This window comes from Ambystoma mexicanum, chromosome 1p (assembly GCF_040938575.1).
Source record: "Ambystoma mexicanum isolate Mex_15411 chromosome 1p, UKY_AmexF1_1, whole genome shotgun sequence".
NCBI classification, from domain to species: Eukaryota; Metazoa; Chordata; class Amphibia; order Caudata; family Ambystomatidae; genus Ambystoma; species Ambystoma mexicanum.
Window position 1 is genome coordinate 1,339,244,363 of NC_090921.1, and position 13,423 is coordinate 1,339,257,785.

Sequence of the window (13,423 nt, forward strand, 5' to 3'; positions counted from 1 at the left end):
GAGACCCTCATCCCAGATATCGTCCAGTAGAGGTACAGCGAGGACCGTCTTCCTCTTGGTCTTGCGCCGTTGATAAAGGAAACCTTCCTTCTTCTTCTCTTCCGGGCAGAGCTGGAAAAGCTCGGATGCCCTGGCGATCATGGCATGAAACAATCCAATGTCGTCGGGCGGGGAAGCCCAGGGAGGAGGTGACGACGGGAGATCCTCGTCGTAAACCTCGTCGTCTGTACCCGTCGTGGCCGTGTCAGTCCCCGTATCATCCCCACGGGTCGTGGACGGGGAGGAGGGCTGAGCAGGGCGCGATGGTTGAAAAGGAGGTGGAGGATGAATCCTTCTTCTCTTAAGAGGAGGGCTCCCAGAAGGGCCTGGCTCCGGGTCCCCTGTCGGGAGCGGTTCCTCCGTTGGTGGTAACGGCAACCTTGTCCTTATCTCCGAGCATAAGGACTGTATAGCCAACAAAATGGCCGCCGAGTTTTCTTGCGGCACTGGTTGAGGGGATTCCGACGGGCGGTCAGGAGCCCCGTCGGCACCCTCGGCGTTATCGTCGTCTCCGACGTCGGGGTCCCTCCCGACGGGTTGGTCTTCTTCCACGCCAACGCCGCAACCTTTGAAGCTCCTCTTCATAGGTTGAGGCCGAATCCACAACGACCTCCTGCCCCCCCTTTTTCTTCTCCATCGGAGGTTTCACGGGGGTCCCGTCGATGGGCATGAAGGAGGACTCCCTCCGCGGTGGCAGGGAGACTCTGGGCCCCGAGGTCGCCACCACTGGTGCAGCCTCCACAGGCTGAGCCAGGGCCTCCGAGACTGTCTCGATAGAGGCCTTGGCCGGGTGGTCAACGCTTTCACCACCTTAGGTGCGCTCACCGCCTTCTCCTTGGGGGGAGGGTCACCGCCTCGCTCCCCCTCCGATGGGGCCTTCGAGCTCGACCGGGGTCTCTCCAGGAGCTTCGCCGGGTGCTCGGCCTTCTTCTTACCCGAGCCAGAGCGTTGGCTCATGGTTGATGGCGCCGGGGAGGATGCGCCCTGCCTGGCGCCCGTAGAGCCCGACCGTTCGGCGCTCCCGGTGCCAGCGGACTCGCGGTGCTTGGCCTTCTGTTGGGCCCCTGTCACCGGGGCGCCCTCAAAGGTCTTAGAACACCGCTCGGACGACTTCTTCTTTTTCTCGCCTGACGGGCTCTTCCCTTCCAGCCAGTTGGCGAGACGCAGATGGCGGTCCTTCATGGTCCGCTCCGACATATTGCCGCAAAACGCACAGTCCTTCTCCACGTGCGTCTTGTCCTCATGCAGGCAGTAGAGGTAAAGGGAGTGTTCATCCTCCTTAAAGACATTTTGAAGCTGACATCCAGGGCAGACCCTGAACAGCTTTCCGGGCGTCGAGCTTCCCTTCTCCTGGGCCATGTCCGAGATGGGCCTGAGAAACTTCTGGAGTCCTTCAAAAGCATGGCTCGACGAAATCTTCACCCTTGAGGGGTGTAGAAGAATCCGACACGGGTCCCCATTGATCGGATAAAGAAACGGTGGAGCTTGAGGCGCTTTTGACCGAAAAAGAGAAAATGTTCCTATGAAAAAGCGCGAAAAAAGCACTATAGCTCGAGAGCAATAGCACGAGGATCCCAACACTAGAAGGTGCAGTAAAAATCTGAAGATGGCTGCCAGAGGCGGGGCTTAGGGAGATGGCAGTCATTGGCTGTGGTCAGTATGACGCAGAGATCAGTGATTGGTTACTACTACGAAAGACAGATCAGAAACGAAACGGATACTGATTTTTCTTTACCGAGGATTCCCAGCCTGACGACGGGGAATATTCATGAGCATGTGAATCCATGCCAGACCCCATGCTGGAGAAACATACTGCTGGTGTCATGTTGGCCATAGCGGGACATGAAAAGCGTATTCACGGCTCTAATGGGCGAACGGTCAGACAAGCAGGGTATCCGGGAGTTCATTTGGATAGAAATACCCAGGATGGAGCAGCATTCAATAATTACAGGCTACAGGTATGGGGGGGCCCTGTGGGCTATGTATCCTGATACACCGATACAATTTCTATTTTGGCCAAAACAATGAAGTTAGACGATGATCCTGCAACACACATCCAGTTAATTCAAGAGATGTGGAGGGCAGAGACTGGAGAAGCATGGGATAAGAACATAGCAATTTTTTACCACATGTTAAAAAAAGGACTTCCTAAGGCAGTACAGCATGATCTAGACAAGGTAGTAGGGATGGAGGCCAAGAGTTGGCTGAAAATACAGGCACATATTCTGAATTTGTGTAAAAGTAGGCTAGCGAAAATCTGTTGGAAGGAGCAGTGATTACGAGCTCAACGGAGGGGCAGCAGGGACAATTGGGACAACAGGGATATAGTGAATCGGGCATGACACATTGTTGGATGGACAGGTATGCACCCGGGTTTCCGAGAGGTAGGGGAGGATTTTCATGAAGAAATTGGCCATTTTGCAGGTTCGGAGGAATGGGACATCGGTTTAACGGGCAAATAGGAAATAACTATGGAGGGTTGTATGGGGTTCATTGTTGCTCATGCGGAAGCATGGGAAACGTGGCACGAGATTGCCAATGCAGGTCAGAATATTTTAACCTAGAAGCTCAGCAAATGCAACCCCCAACCATGCCATATGCTGCAGGCTCTGTGGAAATGCAGCAGGCACAGGTTGAACAGAACCCAGTGACTGGGGCTGCACAGACCTGTGTGTTTCAACCAACCGTGCCAGCACAGGCACCGGTACAAACATGGGAGAAAAATCATTTACCCCAAGGAACGGTCACTCGTTACACTGGAGCAAGTGTTTTTGGAAGGAATCCATTCCCGCTCCCCGGTGCTAATATGTACCAAGATTAGGACAGCGCACAGGGATCTTTGATGTGTCCAGTCCTGTCTGTTACCACCGATCTGGAAGAGGAGCCCCGGATAGGTGTTCAGGTAGGTGACCAAACGTTCCATTCATGGTCGATACAGGGGCTACTAAATCTTGCATCAAGGAAGCTGAGTTCCCTTTGTCAGGCAAAACAATGGACACACAGGGCTTCTCTGGGGCTATCCTGTCAGTTGCTTATACTGAAGATCTACGCATTAAGGTAGGTACACAAAATGTATCTGCTCCTTTGTTGTATTGCACAGATACCATGGCAAATCTCTTGGGCAGAGATCTTCTCAGTCGACTCCACATGTCGATTGCTTTCACAGAGGAAGGTATAATATGCGCGACTCCAGGTTTGTATCCAGTACCAAGTTTGTATCCAGTAAGATAAGCGCCTGTTTGCATGCATACTGTAGTGAAATCATGATAAGGGGGTACCTATACATTCAACTTTGGTTCTTTATGGGGTAAAGGTTTTGTTGCATTCGGTCCCGGGAATCAAAGATCAGACATGGCCGGTATCAAGTGAATTTTAGTTTTAGGCCTACTGTGCCACTGGAGGTAACACCAGGCTCCATTGTTATGGTTCTCCTAGAAGCAGCATTTATCAAGAAGAACAAGGTGGTTCTCTCAGGCACTGACGAAGGAGGCTGAGAGTGGCACACAGTTCTGTGCATCGATCTGACCTTATTGCTAAGGGATGTGTCTGATGAGCAATTGTTCAAAGATACTGAAGACACATGAGAGATGGTTTTTGAGATTAGGGTGCCTTGCCAGATAGCGAAAGAGCAAAGAGAAGTACCACAGACCATGCGCATCGTTAGAAACACATTGCCATACTGGAAGGAGGGTTTGGAGAAAGTGCCGGACATTTATGGTCCAGCAAACCTCATGATGTGGGGCTGTTAAAGAGTGTTGGAGCAGTGCGGATACAATTGAAACCTGTTGCGATATTACCACGGGTTAAGCAGTACCCATGTCTACAGAGGCGGACAAAGGGATTTGTGAGACCATTATGGTGTTGTTGAAGCAAGGCATAATACAACCTTCCGTGACCCCATGTAACACTAAATCTACCCTATGACGAAAGCAAAGTGGTCCAGTTGGAGGATGGTCCAGGATTTGTGCCCTCTCAATAATATTGTTGAGGCAGAGTTCCCGGTGGCACCAAATCCTGCTACCATTCAATGTAATATCACTACTGTGTCGACCCACTTCATGGTGATTGACTTCAAGAAGGCCCTTTTCTCCGTCCCCTTAACTCTGATTCTCAGTACCTCACAGCGTTTACGTATCGTGGTCAGAGATTTGAGCACACAAGTTTGCTCCAGGGGTACTGTGAATCTCCGAGTGTTTTCAACAGGGTGGTTCAAATGGATTTGGGGAATTTACATGTGTCCAGTACAGTAATTCAGTACGTGGATGACTTACTAGTTTGTAGCACTTCAGAAGAGCAGTGTTGAGGAGATTAATGCTCCTCACCCTGCTTACGGAGAAGGGGTACAAAATGGACAAAGAAAAATTGCCATACTGCCAGACACAGGTAGTATTTTGGGGCAAGTGATATTGCCCGCAGGAAGGAAGGCAATGCCAGAGAGAGCCACAGCAGTTTGGAATACGTCACTGTGAATCAAATGCAGCAGTTTTTGGGACTCTGTACCTAATCTAGATCATGGATTTTTGACTAGTCTAGTTAAACGAGGCCCTTACTGCGGGGGCTTAAGGGAGCAAAACAGGCAAAAGGTCTGATAGAATGGTCTGTGGGATGGTGACTTGCTTTCAGGAACTCAAGGCCATGATCAGCAATGCTCCAGTCTTGGCAAACCCGAATTACAAAAAAACATGTTATGTTTTCTCACTCGAACAGGCAAGTAATGACGGCGGTCATGGCCTAGCAAACATTGCTAGGCCAAAAGCCTTTGGCATACTATGGGCCTCATTACGACCCTGGCGCTAAGTGTTTAACGGCGCCGTAAAAGGCTGCGGCCCCGTTAAACACCTAGCTCCTAATTACGAGGTCCCTTTGCGGGACCCGACCTTAACGGCTGGTTTTACCAGCCGTTAAAGTAGGGACCCGCAAAGGGACCTTGGTGCTAATTATGGTGCCGCAATTTGCGGTACCGTAATTAGCGCCTTCCCCATTCCCATTGAGCCCTATGGGGCAAAAATGGGAATGGGGAAGGGGGCATGGGGAATTACCGCCCCACCAATCTCGGAATGGGGTGGTAATTCCCATTCCGCCATGGCGGACTCCGGCATGGACCATGGTGCTAATAGCACCATGGTTTAGCGCCGGAGTCCTAATGAGGCCCTATAGCAGACTCCTAGACTCAGTGATGCAATGGCAGTTCCCTTGTGAACAAGCTTTAGCAGCAGCAGCTGTTGCAATTCAAAAGTCTTCAACCATTACTATGGGTTGCCCGGTGACATTGTATGCGGAGCATGCATTCTTTGCAATCTTGGAAAAATGCAAGTCGACTTTGATGGCCCAAAGAGTTTCGGGGTATGAGGTTGTTCTATCGAATACATCCATGCATACCGAACAGTGTCACCTAGTCAATTCTACAACATTTGTAGCCGAGACAGTGAAACCTAATGAAATCATCCATGATTGTGCAACATATGAGGGAGAAGAGAAAGAGTGTTAACAAAATGCCTTGGTGGGAGGTGAGGTACTTTTTGTTGACGGGTCCTCGACAATTAATCATGACACTGGTGAGAGGCATACGGATGCAGCTGTTGTGGGCCTTGTGGATGAGGAATACTAGGTCAGACTGAAGAAACTGTTGCCTTCACATTACTCTGCGCAAGCAGCGGAACTAGTGGCACTTATAGAGGCGCTAGAAATACGTAAGGGGAAGGAAGTCACTATTTATTCGGACTCTGCATAGGTAACTTCCGCAGTGCATTCAGGCATGTCAAGATGGCAGAGAAGATGGTTTAGATCTGATGGGAACCCTGTCCAGCATGCTGTGCTGCTGTCCAAATTAATCAAAGTGCTAACATTGGCCATTGTGTTAAGTGTGCTGCACTTACTAATCGTACTAACTCGAAAGCATTTGGAAACGATGCCGCAGACATCGAGGGCGGCGAAAGAAGCTGCATATTTGCCATTTCCAGATCCCCCAAAAAAGGAAACCCAGTCCCAGCAGGTACAGTTGCCAGCTCTGTACGCTGCAGTCCATTTGCTTCAAATTATAGAAATACAGGGAAAAGAACCTAAGGAGGAACAGGAGCTCTGGGCAAAGAGGATGTGCCCTCTCTCCCACGGATTTGTTGTGAAGACAGAAGAATATGGCGAAGGTATTAATGCTTGTAGAACCGCTTCTCGTGGTTCTAGAGCAACTAAATGACCCATGGCACACTTCTCGGGGACAAATCCCAGCAGAGCTCCAGGAGGAATGGTTATACAAAACCTCCAGGAACATGTAAGTAGATTTGTAGGGAACTTCATAGTTTGTAGGGAATTAAATCATGGAAACACCATGAGGTCAGTAAGGGGAGTCCATATTGATTTTGTCGACATGATTGTAAAATGTAATTGTTACCTCATAGTTGTTTGCTCATTGTCCCGATGGCTTGAGGTACACAATGATGCTAAGATTGCAGCAATATTTTTGCTAGGGAGGTATTTCCACGGTGTGGAATTTGTGATTGTTCAATTGAACTGAAAGAACATTCTCCAAAAATGTGGCCAAAAAATAAAGAGAAGTTACTGCGGGAAAATTAAAAAAGCAGCCCGGCTCTAAAGCACAGTATCTTTAATATTGGGACTACATTGCCGACCTTAAGGTACCCAGGAAAGTAGTCCAGGCTCAAAGATAAGTTCACCAAGGGAAGAACAAACAAAGTTAAACCATCAAAATACTCCTTAACCTTCTTTGCAGAAGGACAGAGATCATCAAGAAAAAATGTAGGTTTGGTTTTAGTCATTAAAACTGAAATTGTATTGATTCCAACATTTATAAATCATTTCAAGTGACGCTTACTTTACTCATTAAACTAAGAGTCTGTCACTGCCAACAAAGGGATAGGGGTCTCGACCCCCTCTCCCGAACCACAGAAGCCGAATAGATTCGACCCTCCCACCTTGGTTAGTACGGGCGCCTGACTTAGTAACACAGGGAGCCACGTGGCAGCCAATGGGGGTAGACGGAGTTAGGGTAAGGGGGTGGAATGACAAAGGGAAGGAGGGGGAAACATAACATGCAAATATAGCAAAATCCAACTTAATACACGGATATCTAGAGAATACCTCCTACACCTGACCTGTCCTAACCCGACCTCCAGAATGGTATCTGAAACTATTTAAATGCATATGCATACACGTAGCATTTTTTCATAGGGAAAACACTTATAACATGACTTGAAACACAATGTAGATAGTGTTAGAAACTCAGACATAATGAACACGCACATTTGGGAGCAATTATGCTCAAGCAGACCTTTGCACATAAAGCATGATGGCACAAACTGGGATGAAGCACATTAGACTCATGGCACAATGGGCACAATGAAGCAACAAACATGCAGATTGAATGCATGCCAAAAGAAACACAGTGTCCTTAATCTCATATGCCTTGGCACTAATTCAGGTTTTTTCAGTGAAACACTGTTGGCAGGCCTGACAAAGTAATTCAGCCTGTTTATGTATTAACGTGGACGCTGTTACTTCACACACGCACATAACTAATTGGCTTTAAAAGTTTGTAGGCACAAATATAACACAATGGAAAAGGCACTTAGCTGATGGCCCGGGCGCCTCACAAGGACACCCGAGCCCTGATGACTGCTGCTTTCAAAGCTTGTCCAAGCCGCTCGTAAATCACTGCCGCGGCCCGGAATGCATGCTTATCTGGTTTCTGGAATCCGTGCTGACACCCATCAGTCCTCCGGCGCCCAAACAGATGGCTTGGCTTCACAAACTCTCCACGCTGCCGCCCGTGCACATAATCATTAATTATCTGCACATAGGCACGGTCGGTTTGGAGATTTATCCCCTTCCTAATTACCAGCTGTTGTATCGCGCAAAACCCCGGACTACTGAATTCCCTTAGGCATGCTGGGAAATGTAGTTTATTCCAAAAACAGCCTATTTCCTGGCTGTAAAGCGCCGTTTTTTGCCCCAACCAACCATTTTCCTGACAGTACCTCCTCTCTCAGGGCCCTTTCCAAGTCTTGCCTTCTCCGGGTGGCACAGATGAAATTGGCGCACCAAGCGAGGTGCATGAACCGCAGTAGCCGGTTCCCATGAACAATCCTCAGGTCCATATCCCACCCATTGAATGAGGTACCATAATTTCTTCTGTCTGCGCCGGGAGTCCAATATTTTCGGCACCTCGTATTCCATTTGCCCATCCTTGGTGATTGCTGGAGGTCTCTGTGCTCGCGTACTGGGAGCTGCGGGTTTAAGCAAAGACACATGGAATACTGGATGTATCTTCAATGATTGCGGCAAATGTAATTTTTTTTTTAAAATTATTTTTATTAAATCTTTCAACAGATATAACATTCCCCATAGCTCCCACCCCCTTCCCGCTGTGCTGCCTCATGTTTTCCATTGTTTCCCGTAATTTCCTTGTGTCTCTCCGGGGTCATTGCAGATCTAACAGTCTTAAGCGTTGCGGACGCCATCCGATCCTGAAGTCGTCTCTGAGGAAAGTTAACACTTCCCCCCACTCGCCTGCAAAGTTCTGCATTACATTGTTCATTGCATATGTGGCCCATTCCATTGCCACGATTCCCACACTTTACGCAGCCAGTCCTGGAATGTCGGAATGTCAGAGCTTTTCCACCTCTGGGCTATCATTGTCATTCCGGCTATAGTAAGTATCGCCCGCGCTCTTTCTCTGCCTCTCGGCTCTCCTGCCGCTTCCTCGGTCCGGAGGCCCAGGGGAGTCCATTCCGGGGGCGTGTTCCCCCCTGATCCGAACACCTGTTCTTGTGCTTGACGGATTTCCTTCCAGAATGGGTCTATCTTTGTGGCACCTCCACCAGATATGTTCCGCTGTGCCCTCCTGCCCGCAGCCTCTCCAGCAGATTCCCGTTGTCTCCGGGTACATCCTGCGCAGGCGGGCTGGAGTATAATGCCACCCATAGAGTATTTTGTACCAGGCTTCCTGGGTTTGCGAGGCTCTCGCTAGTTTGGGGATTTTCCTCCAGAGCTTCTCCCATTCCCTCTTCTCTATGTCCCTGCCCAGTATGTGTTCCCATCTTCCCATATATGCCCATTGCGCCCTCAAAACAGCTACGTCTAGAATCTTGTACAGCTGCGAGATTAGCCCTTTCGAGCCGTCATTGGTCATTAAGAATTTCTCGAAGTGGGTCGGAGATCTAGTGGCCGCCTCCTTGTTTGTGGAGTGGAGAAGCTAGTGGCGCAGCTGGGAATATCTCAGTCTCTCGCTCTCCCCCAGGGCGAAGTCCCTTTTACAGTCCATAAAGGTGCTGATTTCCCCCCCTATGAACATGTCTGTCATTCTCCGGCAACCCCCTTCCCGCCAATTCCTGAATGCCCCCCTCTCCAGCCCAGGAGTGAACTCTTTGTTATTAAATGTAGGTGAAGGGGGACGGGTAGGTTGTGATCTCTTTGTGTTTAACCAGCCTGTCCCAGTTATCCGCCACTAATTTAGTGATGGAGCTCTCGTACATGTGTTTTGGTCGGTGCTGCTTAGGTAGCCACGGGACTTCCCCTAGATCATGCTGTGTGACGGCCCTGTCCATTTTCTTCCCCCTCATGGAGCCATTCCCTAATGACCCATAGCTGGGTTGCCTCATAATAATGACGGAAATTAGGGAGAGCTAGTCCCCCTTCTTTCTTCGGGGCCATGAGTTGCTGCCTGCTTATCCTTGCTCTTTTCCCCTCCCAGATAAATTCGTTCGTTGCTGCTTGGAGCTCCCTGAAGAAGCTTGCTGAAACATTTTGGGGGATGGCTTTAAATAGGTAGAGCATTCTTGGCAGTGTGATCATTTTTATCGCTGCGAGCCTTCCGAGCCAGGAGATCCGGAGACTCTGCCACCTGTGGAGGTCTTTTTTTAATACTTCTCATTAGGGGGGGGTAATTTGCTGCATACCAACCTGTGAGAGTCGGGGTAATCCTTACTCCTAAGTATGTTATCCCCCCAGGCTGCCATGCGAATGGTCTTAGTCTTTTTAGCTCTTCCCTCTCCTCTTTCCCCAGCGTCAGGTCCATCAGCTCGGATTTGTTCATGTTTATGCGTAATCCGGACGCTACCCCAAATTCCTCGAGTAATAGTCTACTCTGCCTGCATGATTCTATGGGGTTAGTCAGGGCGAGTAGCATGTCGTCAGCGAAGGCCGCCACTTTATGCTGTCTGCCCCCAAATGGGATTCCCTGTATTCCCTCTGACTCCCGAATGGCCTGTAGGAGGGGTTCTAAATAGATTGCGTAGAGGAGGGGCGAGAGGGGGCATCCCTGCTTCGTGCCTCTTTGGCGTTGGAACGGTCTCGATGTCGTGCCATTCACTACCACTCTCGCTCGGGGCCCCTCGTAGTTTGCCTTGACCATCTGCAAGTAGGCGCCTCCAAGACCCATTTTTTCCATAACCTTAAACAAGAATGACCGCTCTACCCGGTCGAACGCTTTTTCAGCATCCAGAGATAGTAGGGCCGCCAGGGTGTGAGTTTTTTCCGCCTTTTCCACTAGGTGTGCCACCCTCCTTATATTGTCCGCTGTGTGCCTTCCCTTTATAAATCCAACCTGGTCCTGATGAATCAGGTCCGGGAGGAGCCCCTCCAGCCTATTGGCTAGGATTTTTGTGTAGATCTTAGCGTCTACATTGATGAGCGCTATTGGCCTGTAGGAAGATCTTTCCCGGGGGTCCTTACCCGTTTTCAGGATCAGGGAGATCTTAGCTTCCTTCATGGATGGCGCTATTTGCCCTCTATCTCCAAAGGTGTTAAAGAGATAGGTCAATTGTGGTACCAACAGCCCAGCAAAGGACTTGTAAAATGCTGCTGAGAACCCGTCTGGACCAGGGGCTTTGCCTGCGGGCAGGTTCCTCATAACCCCCCTCACTTCATCCTCTGTTATTTCTTGGAGTAGACCGGTCTGGGCGTTTACGTCTATTCTGTGCAGGCCTACCTTTTCCAGGAATGCATCCTGGGCTTGGGTGTGGGGGTTTTGTGAAGTGTACAATGTCTCATAGAATTTGGCCATGGTATCTTGAATATCTTCTGTTTGAGTAACCCTATCGCCTGTTTCTGTCTTTAGGGCCAAGATTGTATTTCTTGATGACGCTCCCCAGAGGAGGCGTGCCAAAAGAGCGTCTGCTTTGTTCCCTTTAGCATAGAACTTTTGTCTCACGTAAAGTAGGGCCCCTTCTGCTTTTTTGGTTCGTAAGATCCCCAACTGCCCCACGGCCCTCCTGTATTCCCTCTGGTTGGGTCTACTGGGGGTCTCGGCTACTTTGTTCCTTGCTTCCTCGACCTCTGCCTCCAGCCGGGTCTCCAGGGCCAGCAGCTGCTTGTGTCTTTGAGCTTTGAGTGCTATGATCTCCCCCCTCATAGTAGCCTTAAACGCATCCTATCTTATGTCTTCTGCCGTGTCTCCCCTTTTATTATTGTTGAAGAATTCCCTCATCTTTCCCTCTATCTCCTCCCTTATTATGGGGTCCCTCAGCACGTGTTCCGGGTATTTCCATCCCCACACCCCTCTACTCCTTCTTCCCAGTTCCAGCTGCATTGATAGTATTTTGTGATCTGCTATTCCCATGGGTCCCACCTCTATCTCCTTGACCCTTCCCACCAAGGTCGCTGATACCCAGATATAGTCTATTCTGGACTGTGTCCCATGAACTTCAGAGAGGAAGGTGTAGCCCTCCGCGTTCCCCTTCAGTTCCCTCCAGACGTCTCTCAGCCCCATGAGCGCCATTTTATCTCTCAGCCCTGTCGAGGCCACTGCTCCCCCGCCCGTGCTCCTGGCTCCTGGCCCCCCCGATCTATCTTTGGCCTTATCCCAAGCTATGTTCAAGTCCCCCATTATGATTGTCTGACCTCTAGTTTTCCGAGGATGCTCCTTAGGAAGGAGTCCTGCCCCGAGTTGGGTGCGTAAATGACCCCAATGGTACAAGTCACTTCCGCTATCTTGCCTCTCACTATTATGTATCTGCCCTCCTTGTCCCTGAGGGTCTCCTCTTCCCTAAAGTTTACCGAGTTCCTGATAGCTAGCGCCACCCCTCCCGTTTTTGTGGGTCCTGATGCCTGGTACACCTGGTCGAACCCCCTTAGCTTGAGTCGGCCCTGGTCTTTACAGAGAAGGTGTGTTTCTTGTAGCCCCAGGAAGTCTGGTTTTCCCCTTTTCGTGAATTGCTCAAGCTTTTTGCTTTTCAGCGGGGAGTTGAGCCCCCAGACATTATGGGTTACCCATTTGAATGGTGATTTGTCTCCTGTTTCTGCTGAGTATGTTCCCCCACTTTTTGCCTCTCCCTATGTTCACTCCGCTCCGAGATCCCGGATGTTTTGCAATGTACACTGTGTCCCTTTGGCAGCACCTAGAGGATCCCAGTCCCCCTCTGACTCCCTTCCCGCCACCACCCCCTTCCCCTGAAGACCTTGCCACTAGGTCTTCCCGTCCCCCTCCTCCTCTCTCCAGGCTTCCTTACCCTTGCTGATCCCATGATGTTTGCTCGTCTCCCCTCCTCCCCTCCTTGAATAAACCTTTCTGTCCACCACCCCTTATGATTGTCCCGATTTCATGTCAGCCCTCTTCCTCTTGTGCCGTCCCCTCTGCCGCTGGTTCTATTTCCTTTCCCTTCCCAGCAGGCCCCCTCGGGGCCGGTCTCCTCCTTTTCCCCTCCCCCACAACCGTCCATTCCCATGGTCTGGGTCTCGTCCCAGCCCCTGCTTCCGATGATTTTCCCGGTCCGGTCGCTCCGCGCTCCTGGTCCAGCTCCTGATCCAATTCAATTTGCAGAATGTCTGCCCCTTCTTGCATCGTAGTTATCCGCTTTTGTGTGCCTGCCCACTCGAACAGGAGCCCGAATGGAAAGGTCCACTTGTACTTGATCCCTTGTGCTTTAAGTTTGGAAGTGATTGGGCTCCATTGTTTCCGTTTGAGTAGGGTACTGCTGGCGAGATCCTGGTACAGTTCGATCCGTTGACCGTTATATATCGGCTCTTTCTGCCTGGCCGCCCTGAGAACCGCTTCTTTTTGGGCATACCTTGTGAATGCGGCCAGCACGTCTCGCGGCCTGGCTCTCTGATTCTTGTTGAGGTGGCCCACTCTGTGAACCCTGTCCAGCTCTATCTTGTCAGGGGAGGACTCCCCCAGCAGCTCTGCGTAGATCCCTTGGATGGTCTCTTAAGTCTCTGTCCTGTACCGTTTCCGGCAGAAATTTCAACCGGATGTTGATCCTACGAGACCTGTTTTCCATGTCTTCCATTCTGATTTCCAGGTTCCGCGTCGCCGTGTCCAATCTCTCGATTGCTTCGCTATTCTCTGTTGTTTCTCTAGCCACCTCCTGTAGGCCTTTTTCGACAAGGTCCGTTCTCTCTCCCAGCTGGCCCACTTCCTGCTTAATTTCTG